Below are 14175 nucleotides of genomic sequence, written 5' to 3'. Positions count from 1 at the left end.
CAAATGATCAATGGATCAAGGCCTAAAGAGACCAATGCAATGAATTTGTAGAGAATGGGCTGAAAACTAGACTTTGATATTTAAGACCAAGTCCATGATGGATTAGAGATGATAATGACACAAAGATAGCAAGTTTTATACAAAGAAATTCTTCCTCGGCAAAGTTCGAGGAGAGTAGTTCTTGCATAGGATTCTCTTAGACTTGATTACCATTACAATTCTTTGTGCTACGGTTCTTTTTCCACAGATTCTCCACCCTCCTCACGTAATGGGATTTTTCTTCTTTATATTACCCTCCTTTGCTCCATCTCAGCCCTCCACATGTAAATTAGATGGCTAACTTCTTTCCTTGTCCCCTGAGCACCTTCATGAAGTCCTTAGAGATAGCTGTAAGGCTGAATCCCACTGTTCAGGTATCACCTCCACATAAATGCGGCTAGAGAGTTAGATACAGAGCATTTAATGCAGTGGTAGCAACTTTCCCTTAGATATTTCTTACTTTCCTCTTACCTTATCCTTTCCTGATACTTATCCCTTCCAGTAGAATTGCCCAAAACGTTGCCCCTGATGGCAGGCTAACCCTTCTGACCTCTGCCCTATTACGTCAAGGTGAAATTTATCCTCGGACACACTTCCTGGAACCTCAAGACTAGACCCCTTTGCCCATGTAATATCTTGCAGTCCCACACTTACGTCTACTTGTCCTCGGACTATTGAATGTCCTCGAATAGGGCCCATGACCCAATATACCATTCTGAGCCTGCCATTCCTACAGGTTAAAAAAAAAAAAAAAAAAAAAAAGGCATATGCCTAAAATAAACTCTCCATTATAATTCAAAATTAAGGTTTTACAAATAATAGAATTACAAATTCTTAAAACTCAAAAGCAAAATAAAAAAATGTCATAAAATTGCGACAAAGTTTTTGCTAAATAAAATCTTGTTATATGTCATAAAATTTTGGATATTAAAAAAAGGCAAATCTGAAACTACTTAAACAAAAGAAGAGGAAAAAAAGAAAAAGAAAAAAAAGAGAGAGAGAGTTAAAGACTTAAACCTAAAGCAATAAACAAATAAAGCACAAAAACGCAAACAAAAGAAGAGAAAAGAAGATTTAAGCAATAAACTATGTAACATATATTGATATATTCATACCTACATGCTAACTAGTTATGTGAGACTGAAAAGTGAATGTTATTAAATTACCATATTCTAATGCATTAAACAGTAAAGAAGTGAGGGAACAATACATTTATTTTTTCTTTAGGTTTTATCTTATTTAAATTACCATATTATCATAAATTAAACAATAAAGAAGTCAATGGAGTGAACTTATTAATATAATTTTACACAATTCACAAACCTAGTTGGGTTATTAAAACCTAACCAGGTTACACGGTTTGCTTAAAACCCTCTGGGTTTTACCGGTTTGACCGGGTCTTATGTACATCCGATCCTATTGATGACCTGGATCAATCACTATATTGGGTCACAAGGTTACCGGTCCGACTGGTCGGGCTGGACCGGATTTAATAACACTACTTAAGAGTATACTCAATTGTAACTTGACTTAGGTGATGATATCAATTAAAATTCAACTTTGCTATGGGCACGAATTGAAATTCTCAATAATTTTTTTCAGATGTAAATTGAAATTTTTTGTTCAAATGTAACCATGCCGAGATACAAATTCTTAACTTTTTGTTACAACAATACACTATTCCTGTAGTATTTACTCACTATTTGGCGAGTGAAAAAATTTGAATCAATAAACATAAAAACTAGCTGAAGAGAATAATAAATGCTACAAGTTTTACAATAATATGGGCATGATATTGAAAGTCATTAAATTTTCCTATAATACTTATCACACAACTCCTTTTTTAATTGTCAATTCAATGAGCTTTGATTATGAAGTGTGTTCTAGAACAATTGACACCACCTTATATTTTCACAAGATTTCATAACATAATTGTAATAATTAATCTACTTAATAGTACAACCTAGATTGAGAACTTTATTTATGTATCTTAAAAAAAAGAAAAGAAAAGAGAAAACTCATTTCCTAAACTTTACTGGTGTTAATGAAAATGTCTTGTGAGACGTGATACTCTCTATCTCAAAACTTGAACATGTTAACCCTGTCCCAGTCCCAGTACCATCCGATGTCATCCCGTGTTCATTGTGAACATTAGTAGCCCAAAGTCCATCATTTGTAACATCAATACAAAATGATAATGTATCCAAGTAAATATGCTCACCACCAGTATTGATACTCTCTTTCTCAGCATCTGCGTTCTCTTGCAGCTCCAATGCCAACTTGAGCTTGTCCACCACATCACCCATTGTGGGCCGTTCGATGCCTTGATCTCGTGTGCAACCAGGGCCGGCTCAACAAGTTTTGGGGCCTTAGGCGAAAAATTTAAATGGGCCTTTTTATAATTAAATATTAATAAAATTAAAATGATAATTTAACTAAAAATAAAATTTAAAGTATAGAACAATAGAACCTGATTATTGTAATTTTTCTGAAGCTGTGACAATTTGAAAATTTAAACCTGCACAAGTAAAAATTAATTTAATATATAATTTAATAAATTAGTGTTACTATAATACAAATGAGTTAATATGATATACATCAAATTATTAATTGACATAATTATTTATAATAATAAATAAAGTGTCAGATTTAAAAAAACAAAAAAACAAAAAAAAAAGGGTTAGAAACCGTCGGACCAAATCAGTAAATAATAGTGGTCTCTGTGGTCTTTAACAAAGAACAACAAACAAAAAAACAAAAAAAGTGTGGTCAGTGGTCTGTCACGTGATATGACAAACCACTGACCACAGTACCACTATATAAAAAAAAGGGGTGAGAACCATGCTGTGATCCAGCCGGACCAGCCTTTTCTTCAATTTCTATGGCTAAGTTTTAAAGCAAAAAAAGGTCCACAGATGGGCAGAACAAAAACGTGTCCCATGCCATCAACATCAAACAGTTGTTCAGTGACAGTTGCGATGAAAGTGTGAAATAAACTAAAAATATATATAATATAAGTTAAAGAAATAGAAGACTCTTGGGTCTTTATTTTCAGCAAGACAAAGAGAAAGAGGGGAAGAAAGAACTGAAGCAGAGAATGAGAGAAATACCTTCTGTGACTGTCGGCTAGTACTGGTAGGCTGGTATGCTGGGATCAACAAAGAAAAATTTTAAGCTAGAGGGGCTGACTGAGTTGATGGAAAAAGATCAAAAATAAAGATGAAGATGAAGAAAAGAAAGGTAAGGCCGTAAGAATATAGATGGACAGGCAGAAAGATAGAGAGATGAGAGGTTTTTGTTTTGTTTTTGATATTTATAATCTCTATTTTAGCATATTTTAAGACACGTTATATTATTAATGAATTTGTCTGTTATTAATTTTAATTTTAACATATTTCAAGAATGGATTAATACATTTGTCTCCTAAAATTTAATTGTGTTAGTTGAATTTTGACTTTTTTTCCTTTTTAATATTTTGCATTTTAGGATACAATGTGGTCTTTTTAATGCATTTTATTGACCAATAAAAATACTTAAAATTTTTTTAACTAAAATATATAAATAAATATATTATATATAAAATTTTTTTTTTTACAAGTGAGGCCTTCTTTTATTTGGGGGCCTTAGGCGGTTGCATCGCTTGCATCTACTGTTGAGCCGGCCCTGTGTGCAACTCTTTGAAATCTGTATGAACACTTTGAAACACAGTGGAGCTATCTTCCCCTTCAAATATGGATCAATGATTTCATTGATTGTCCCTCTCTCAATGCACTTCCGAGCCCAATGGGCTAGGTTCCATTCTTCTTCCTCTAGTTTTTGATTTAGTGCCTTTCAGGCACATAATACCTCCAACAACACCACACCAAATGAGTATACATCAGACTTGTCAGAAAGCTTTTGACAACGTGCGTATTCCGGATCCAAACAGCCCCAAGTACCTTTAACCATGGTACTAACTGCAGAATTATTTTGATCCATTTTGGACAATCCGAAATCTGAAACCTTGGCAACCAATTTCTCGTCTAATAAAATGTTGGTGGTCTTCACGTCTTGGTGGATAATAGTATGCTTCACACCCCTGTGAAGGTAGTGTAATCCCTGTGCTGCTCCAATGCATATATCGAGCCACTTTTTCCATGGGAGTGGATGATTTTTGGTGTCGTAGAGGTGTTCACAGAGTGTCCTGTTGGTCATGTTTTCATAGACAAGGATCATCTCACCCTTCTCGTTGTAGTATCCGATAAGAGAGACGAGGTGAATGTATCGAAGTTGAGAGAGCATCGCAATCTCAATTCGGAACTCATGGGCACCTTGTAGTGACTCAGGGTTCAAGTGCTTGATTGCCATAGTCATGGTTTCCTCACCATCAATTTGACCCTTATATACATTGCCAAAGCTGCCTACTCCTATAATTAGATCTTCGAAGTTGTTGGTTGCAATTTTGATCTCGGCAAGTGAAAAGTAATGGCACTGTTCTTTCCTCATTGAGGAAGTCATTTTTAGGGATGGTAATTTCTACCCGACCTGCGGGTACCTAGCCTAACCCTAATGAGTCGGGTTTTACTCGGCTCGATAAGGAATAGGGTCGGGTTTGGGTTTTTATTTTAAAAAAATCTGAACTGGGTTCGGGTTTTGTAAAAACCTGGCCTGAATCCCGACCCGACCCGATTATATATAATTTATCATTACTAAAATACCCATATATATATATATATATTGTTATAAACCCTAAAATTTCTATTCCTCATCGTCATTTCATTTCAGCTCACACAAGCCACAGCCCGCCTCTCTCATCTCTATTCTCTTCAGTCTCACTCACACAATCTCACTCTCTCACTCACAAATCACAATCTCACTCACTCTCAATCTCACCTTCGGCCAACTACCCAACCTCTCACCGCCGGTCCAATTTTCGCCGCCGTCCCAAGCTCTGTCAGTGTCACCACTCTCCCTCAAGCGACCTTGTCGACAAGCACCTCTCCTCATGGACCTCACCTCACCGAACCCTCCTCCACCTCACAAGGCCACAACTCTCTCATCTTTCTCACCTTGTTGTGAACTCAAGCTTTTGCACTGAAAATTGTTCATTTTGTTCAAAGAATCAAATCTGTATTTTCTAGTTTAAGTGTTATTTTTGTTGAATAGGATCGGCTTGTTTGATTTGATTTTGTATATGTTAATTCTTGTTTTTACTTTTGATGTGGGAAAATTTTGTAATTAAAAAAACGGTTTTCCAATATGTTCAAATTTGGATTTTCTTGAGTGTTCCCTACTCTTTGGTTGCTGAGAACATCAGTATTAGGCAAACATTTTTTTTTTTTTTTTAATTGGGCAATGGAATGGGCCCTGAAGTGGCATGGCTCAACGGGGCCGGTCTGGGCCCTAGAAAAAAAAATCCGTTTAATAATCGGGCCAGGTCCGGGTCACAGGTCTTGGCTTGCGGGTCAGGTCCGAGTATTAAAAAACCTAGCCCGAATCCAACCCATTGTCATTCCTAGTCATTTTCCCTATTTGCTTTCCTTTGTATGAGTTGAGCCTGAACCAGCACCAGCAACTTGATAGTGGATAATTAGAAGCATAGCATTTGGTTTTCCTCTGTTTCCCAAAAACCACACACACTATAAGAGAGAAAAGAGCAAAGATACCCGTACCAATCCCAATGGCAATGAATATTCTTTTCGTTGTCTTGAACTTTGGTAGATGAAACACCGAAAGTGAATTGGGTTTAGCAAGATTGCCATCACGATCGCTCAATTTGAAAACTTCGATTCCGATTAAAATGACATCGGAATTATATTCAGGGACCAGCGAAATAAAGGTCCCATGCATTGTCTCTACCTCCTCCTTTTTGATCTGTATTACGTAGTCCTGATAAACCAGTATGCTAGAAAGCACGGACGCGGTTGGGAGCGTGCCGCACCTGAGTCCGACGCGAGACGCAGCGTCTAACGCGGTTGACCGTGCGTTGGTGCCGTGTCTGAGTTTTTTTTTTTTTTTTTTTTTTTCTCGGATTCACGCCGACTCAACTTGATTCGTATCGACGCAGCTAGATTCACACCGAATCGGCTTTGTTTCGCGCTGAACCGGGCTGATTCTGCCAGAATTAGGCCGTATCGGCCATATTGAGTCGTATCAGCCGGCAACCGATATGGCCAATATGGCCGAAAGCGGCCTTGAAACTCGCTGGAGAAGCTGAAATTCTGACCTCATATGTGTTTCTTGCCTTCTTCTTTCTTTGTTTTGTGAATTAAGGTATATTAATGTCTTTTTAAGAATATTTTAACAGTAAAAATATATAGAAAATATAAATAAAAATATTTTTAATAATTTTTTAATCTTCGAGTCCCGCCCCACCCGCACCCTACTTTTTTAAAAATTGCCAAGTCCCGCACCCGCACCCGAGTCCCAAAATGCACCCATGCTTCATAGTTGGTATGTCAGTGCCACCAAGGCCGGTCCATAAACTTATATTAGCGTTTTCTTCAGCTAACTGATTCTCTATATAGATACTGAATTGGTTGTTGCCAAAGTAATTTATTTCGTAGAAATGGAGCCTTATTAGATATATAAATCCCGAATCAACGAATAAATTCCACGTTAAATTTTCCATCTTGTAAATAGGTATTGCGCCTATAGGCATAGTTGTCTACCCATTGATCTTGCAGTCCCATAGACCTCATCAGGTGCTGTGTAATTTGGTATTTCTGTGTATTTGGGTATGAATGATTCATTAAAATGAATCATGCCTTCAGATAAGAAATACTCTTCATCTGGGTACCATCCTCTGAAGAAGCCCGTGTCCTCAATTGGTGCTATCGAGCTCCCACCAACATTTAATCAAAAAACCTTCTCGAGTGCGCTGGTGTAGTTTATGTAGAACTCAGTACGTCCGTCAACATTGCAAGGCACTTTCTCATCAGGTGTACCTTTTGGACTGTAGTACAGGTCTTTAGGCGTGGAGACAATCTCAATTCCATTAATGAAAGCATAAAAATTAATAGCAGCAGTTAAAAAGGGATGAAGGTTTAGTTCAATTTTTGATTCTCTTCGACGTTGACCCAGAACTCTTTGACAAAGGATTTTAACTGAAAAGAATCAGCAAGAGCAGAAACACTGAAGTTCCTAAGTAAGGTGAACGAACCTGCTTTGATAGTGAAAAAGTCCTTAGACGCCTCAAAACCTGAGTAAGTGGTCTGTTGCTCTTCTATGCTCATAGTCTGCAAGTGGTCGTCCATTTCTAACATCACTATGTAGCACTCGCGTGCTGCCACTTGGTCTCCTCGTACCTCTCCTACTCTGTACTCAGTGGGGAACTTGATCATCAGGTGATAGGTCGAAGTTACGGCTTTCCACGAATTGAGGGTAGGACGGCCTAGTATGGTGTTGTAAGCAGAAGAACAGTTGATGACAAGGAAGGTAACATCCTTGGTAATTTGTCGAGGGTAATCCCCAACCATCATGGGCAATGTAACTGCACCGAGGGGGTATACTCTCGTTCCTCCGAGCCCGACAAGCGGTGCATTGGTCGATACGAGCCGTTCTCTCTTGATCCTCATCTGCTGGAATGCTCGGTAATAGAGGATATTAGCAGAGCTTCCATTATCAACTAGGACCCAGTGAGTGTTGTAATCCCCTACTCGTATGCTAACAACAAATGCATCGTCGTATGGGTGGTGGAGACATCGAGCATCTTCCTTCGAGAACCTAATTTTGGGGTTGTCGACCTGCGCTATCTTTGGAACGAAACCCGTTAGCTGGACGCTCTGAACCATCCTTAGGTAAGTCTTACGTGCCTTTCTAGATGAACTGGGAGCTATGGTTCCCCCTACAATCATCCTTATGTCTCCCAGGGATGGCCTAGGACATTCATTATCCCTTCTTACAACCTGCTTTTATGGTGGGTCTGCCCTTTCCTTGCTGACGAACCGTTGCAGTTTCCCTTGTTTGATTAGGGTTTCGATCTGCTACTTCAAGTTATAGCATTTAGACGTGTCGTGACCGTGATCCCAATGAAAATAGCAATACTTATCTCAAGACCTCTTACTGGGGTCTCCCTTCAACTTGCCAGGTCACGTCAAGGTCGTATCATTCTTAATCTACATCAACACCTGATCAATTAGGGCAGTCAGTAGGGTGAAGTTGGTGAACCTTCCAGTGGGGGGTTTGGAGCGCCTATCCTCCCGTTAGTCTCCGGTTCTAGCCATCTTCCGTTCCCTTTCCTGCCATGCATCTTCTTGCTTTTCCCTCTTCTTGGGTTTCTCCTCTCGGGCTAGTAGCGTGTCATCTACATTCATGTACTTAGTAGCTCGATAAAGCACATCTGACATGATCTTTGGGTCGTTCTTATATAAGGAGAACAAAAACTTCCCCTTCCATAGACCGCTGGTAAATGCAACAACAAATATCTTGTCATCAGTTTTGTCTATTGAAAGAGCTTCTTTGTTGAAACATGCTATGTAGGACCTCAGTGTCTCATCTTCTCTCTGTTTGATGCTTATCAGGCACGCAGTGGATTTCTTGTACATGTGCCCCCTATGAAGTGTGATGCAAATTGTGCACTTAGCTCTTTGAAGGTACCGATGGAGTTGTGCATCAATCTGCTAAACCTTATCCTAGCAGGACCTTTCAATGTAGTTGGGAAGGCCCGGCATATAATTTCGTCCAGAACTCCTTGTAAGTGCATGAGGGTTTTGAACGATTCTAAGTGGTCCAAGGGATCCTTTAACCTGTCATAGGCTTCTATCTGCGGCATGCAAAACTTCACAAGAAGGGGACACAAAGTGACTCGCGCTATAAATGGCAAGTCCGTCCAGTGGACCAGCTTGTCAAGGTCGTTTGACATACGCCCCTTGAGGGTGTTCATCATGAAGTCCATCATTTCCTTCATCATCTGCATCTCAGCAATCATATGCGACGGTGCCGTATCTGCGACGGATGGACGGCTAGTATCTTGTCACTCTTGTTTGCTCAAGGCAATGCTGCCTTCTGATCCTTCTTGGTCCCTTCTTTCGGTGCTAATGCCCTCTTGCTCCTCTCCGTGACTGTTGGGCCTAGCATCCTTTTGGCATAGCTGTTCCTCCAAGTTGTGGTTTTGCTTAGTAAGGTGTTCGACAGCCGCGGCTAAGGTCTGTACCTGTCTTTCAAGGGCAGTAATGCATGGTTCATCTCTGTTATTGTTGTTGGTTGCCATCAAGCGAGTGAATACCATACAACTCTTTGTCTGGGAAGTGGTAGTATGACTTTTACTACGAGAATTGTTTCCCACAGACGGCGCCAACTGATGATGCCAAAAATCATCAGTGAGCCGCACAGTCCTCACGTACCCTAGACAAATCCTGTGAAACAGAAACAAAGAAAGACTTTACAGAGAATACCGGTTTGGTTTTGGCCAAATACCCTCCGAAGTTTAAGTTAGAGAGAATTTCTACAATTCTAGAGTGCCAGAGCTGGGAAAATTATGCTTATCTTGATTTATGAGGGTTTTATAGTAATGTAAGGCCGACCTTAATTTCTTGGTGGAGAGGGTATTTTCTTGTAAGGAAGATCTTCATCAATATTCGCAATTTACAGGATTATTTCCTTAGAGGGATGCCTATAATTATGGTGGGGCGTGGAGCACAAGATATTTCCATACCAAAATCCTTGGAGACTACCCATGCCACGTGGGTGCCATATAGATACCATTAGGGTGACACGTGGCTTCAACAGACCGTCTCCTTTTTATCCATTCACTTAAAAGTATCTGTCCATTTCCTTATCCTTCTATCTAGGTCACGGATCCGTCTACCAGCTTTGTTATACTAGCTATACCGTCTCTTCTGGTTACCTCGTCTCTAAAGTCTAACCTCGTTAAGTCAATCCATCTGCCCTGAGATTTACCCCTATCAAATCCATACTACGTAGTCCCGATAAACTAGTATGTGAGTGCCACCAAGGCCGGCCCATAAACTTATATTAGCGTTTTCTTCAGCTAACTGATTCTCTATGTTAGATACTGAATTGCTTGTTGCCAAAGGAATTTATTTCACAGAAATGGAACCTTATCAGATATATAAATCCCAAATCAACGAATAAATTCCACGTTAAATTTTCCATTTTGTGTATTTGGGTATGAATGATACATTAAAATAAATCATGCCTTCAGACAAGAAATACTCTCCATCTGGGTATCATCCTCTGAAGAAGCCCGTGTCCTCAATTGGTGCTATCATGTTAAGAAAAGGGATGAGAAGAAGTTTATCAAGAATGGTTCAGGTTCAAGCAAGGTAAGACTCAGTAAGTGCAAGGAATTGAAAAAGGAACGAAATGGCATGAAGTCAGTGAAGTTGAAGCACAAGCAAGGACTAAACGACAACAAAAGCTTTAAAGGAAGAAAGAAGGCTTGTAATGAAACGGTAGCGTTTTGGATTAAACAGTTAAGCAAACTGCTTGTAGTCTTGAGAAGTTAAGTAAGGCATGTGAGTATCCCGTGAGAATGATTGTATTCAGTTAGGATTACGACACTTGTCATAAGCTTATTGGTTCCGTGTTTAGTGGATAATTAGTTAGTTTCCCGCCTTTTCTTTAGAGAGTTAGTTACTCTGTTTTGGTCGTACATAAACGCAGAGCATGTACATTGTAGAGCAGTTTTTCATTTTCTCAATTTTCAGAGTAAAGAAAGTTTTCTCTCACTTTGTGTTCTTCTAGTTTTCTCTAAAATCATCTTCTAATCACAAGTTCCCACCAACATTTAATACGAGCAGTGGTGAAGGGGATGATGCCTTCTTTTGGGGATCGAGAGGTGTTAGATTTGAGATTAAGTTCTTCTTTGGGAACAAACTTGGACTGAAAGTCTCCAGTCCAGTCGCGGCCATCCATACCCTTCGACTTGCCTGAAGTGGCACTGCCACAGTCCAGGGTAATATCATCAACAGGGACATAACGAGGAGGTGTGGAAGAAGCTACTAGTGTGATTTGATAAAGAAGGAATAATAAGCATAACATGGAAACGATAGGTGTGAGCATCGAGAGATTCCTCATGGGAGCAAAAGATCATTCACTGCAACCAATTGAGGGTAAATAAATAAATGAGAGGAAGAAAAGCTCTTTTTGTTTCCAGCAATTAGTATAGAGGTAAATAAAATATTATTGAATTATTTGATCAAGCTACCCACTTTTTTTTTTTTTTTTTCAATTTTTCCATCCCAATTAATTAGCTCTATTTGATAGTTGTGAGTGCTCGAGAAGTTGATCGAGGGGTACAGTACACTAGTTTACAAATCCAATTCATAGCTGTGTTTTGCCCCATGCTCCGAGTGGAAGACCTGATGCTTGCTTTTTCACTTTTTAGAGTCAGTTATAAACATAAAGAGATTTATTTATTTTCGATCCTTTCCTATATTCTTTTTTTTTTGGAACCACTTTCCTATATTCTAATCAGACATGGTGTTCCCCACAGAATTGGGATCTTGTATAATATGGGTTGAATGCAGCCACAGAGCCACTATTTTCCATACTAGAATATGGTATATTTTAAAAAAGAGACCCACTAATTATTAAGCTAAAACTAATTTAAAACTTTGAAATTATAATTTTTTTAATCGAGTACCCACATATATAATAATCTAACAACTGTATGAGGTAGTAATTTGTTATTGATTTTCATACAAGGTCTCTATTAATTGATAGCACATTACTTTTTATCTATTGGGTTATTCATAGGTCTCCCCTTAAATAATACCCACTAATTATTAAGCTAAAACTAATTTAAAACTTTGAAATTATAATTTTTTTAATCGAGTACCCACATATATAATAATCTAACAACTGTATGAGGTAGTAATTTGTTATTGATTTTCATACAAGGTCTTTATTAATTGATAGCACATTACTTTTTATCTATTGGGTTATTCATAGGTCTCCCCTTAAATAATATAAAATCCAACAAAATTCACCTCTCAACTATTACAAATAAGCAAATATCCTCCTGCCGTTGACTTTGCTATTAAGAACCAACATAATATTTTGACTCATTTTTATATTTCATAGGAAAATGACTAAAATACCATTGTGAGGGGATTACAAATGACTTAATTTTTTTTTCTTTTTTTGATAGGAAATGACTTAACAGTTAAGGGAGGAAAAATGCAAATGACCCAATAGACATCATCACATAATAAAAGTTGGCTCCTAGAAACCATAATTTTACCATGTAGATATCCTAAGTAATTGCCACATATACTACAATTTTTATCATTACTGTATTGATAGCAACTAAAAGACATAAAAAATATATATACTTCTCAATTTCAATTTTATTAGCTTTAAAGTAGGAGTAATAGTTTCTATTAGTTAACAGTTTTGTAAATAAAAAATCATATGTAATTAAACAAAATATTTTAAACAAATATCACAGTTCATTAAAATCTCAGCGATGAGATCAAACTTTATTTAAAATTATAAGAAAATTTGAAAATATTTATTCAACAAGTCAGAAACAGGATGGACGGGGAAGCAAATGTCAAGGATGACGATCATGATGATATGGATGAAGCTGGTCACGGAAAAGCACTCGGTTGCTGGTTTGTGCGTGGTTTGTTTTCCTTTTGTTTTTCTTTCTATACATTGATAAAAAAAATAAATAAATAATATAAAATAGAATAAAATAAAAATAAAAAATACACAAAAATAGGGTGAATGGTTGTTAAATAACCACATTTCTAAGAAAGATAATGTATTTTAAAAGGTGTGTATGAAAGTTCAAGAAAACAAATCTACGGCATTTTTGAAGGAGTGTTTCGGTAAAGTTTTCTGAGTTAGCATAATGTTTGCTTTGTTTGTATTGGATGTCTGATGAATAAAAAAACAATGAAGCTCGGTTTTGAATTCGTTATCTTTTGTTAATCGATTGAGGGTTTTCTAATAAGGCAAAATATAATTTTGTTTTAAGTTACCTTATTATACTAAACATCATTAGTTTTAATTAGCAGTATAGAATATAGACATAAAATTTTGTGAATATGAAAAGGAAAGCGGAAACTGAAACTGAATATTGTGATATTGTAAATTTTATTTGGAATTGGATTGGGTCAAGTGAAAAATGAATACTACATCCAACCCTTACCCATTTGATTTAATAACAATATTATTATTATTTTTAAAAAGCTTGATCTTAATCAATATTTTCAAGAGAGAGAATGTTTTCCAATTAAGGAAAGGAGAGGAAACAAAAACTAATTTGTCGACACTATAAATATTCTTTACTTCTATGAAAATTTGGTTGGATGTAATTTTTATTTTCAATTTTTGACATATTCATTTAGTTTTGGGACTTAGGACACATGATAAACCTTATATCCGGATGTTAGAAATACTGAATGCAATGGTATTGATTTCTTAGTGAAAGAATATATATGAGTGCCTTTATATAGGAGGCATATGAGTGCAGTACAAATGAGTGTGCTATACAAGTAAACAAGGTGGACCTAAAGCCCACATACCCTAATACACATTAACAGTCCCCCTCAACTCAAGGTGGATGTGAGACCAACTTAAGGTTGTCAACCAATGTATGAAGGCGTCCCTTAGGATGTGATTTGGTGAAGATATCTGCAAGTTGATCTTTAGAGGAGATTGAGATAAGCTTGAGAGCACCATGGACAAGATGATAACGGATGAAATGACAATCGATCTCAATGTGTTTAGTCCGTTCATGGAAGACATCATTGTGAGCAATATGAATAGCACTCTGGTTGTCACAATAAAGAGAAGTAACAGAGGATGTGGACACACCTAAGTCTTTGAGAAGCCATTGTAGCTAAAGGAGCTCAGATGTGGTATCAACAAAGGCACGATATTCTGCTTTAGTACTAGAGCAGGCCACATGAGTTTGTTTCTTACTTCGCCAAGAAATCAGAGAAGAACCAAGAAGAAAGCAATAACCAGTGGTGGACCTGCGATCAGTGGGATCTCCTACCCAATCAGCATCAGAAATTGCACGGAAAATAAGAGGAGATTGAGCAGAGTAAAAAAGACCATGGAAAATAGTGCCCTTTAGGTATCGAAGAATGCGCAAAACAGTAGTATAGTGAATTGATAGGGGAACAAATAGATACTGGCTCACCTAGTGAATAGCATAGGAAATGTTTGGACAAATAA

General features: G+C 37.5%; 1 pseudogene; it reads right to left on the bottom strand.

The window, feature by feature from the left end:
- Positions 1-2057: 2057 nt before the first annotated feature.
- On the bottom strand, positions 2058-7874 carry LOC126701698 (receptor-like protein kinase FERONIA; annotated as a pseudogene).
- Between the last annotated feature and the right edge of the window lie 6301 nt (positions 7875-14175).

Source organism: Quercus robur, chromosome 2 (assembly GCF_932294415.1).
Source record: "Quercus robur chromosome 2, dhQueRobu3.1, whole genome shotgun sequence".
In the NCBI taxonomy this organism is placed as follows: domain Eukaryota; kingdom Viridiplantae; phylum Streptophyta; class Magnoliopsida; order Fagales; family Fagaceae; genus Quercus; species Quercus robur.
The sequence above is the reverse complement of the archived record's forward strand: the minus strand, read 5'-3'. Positions and strand labels throughout refer to the sequence as shown.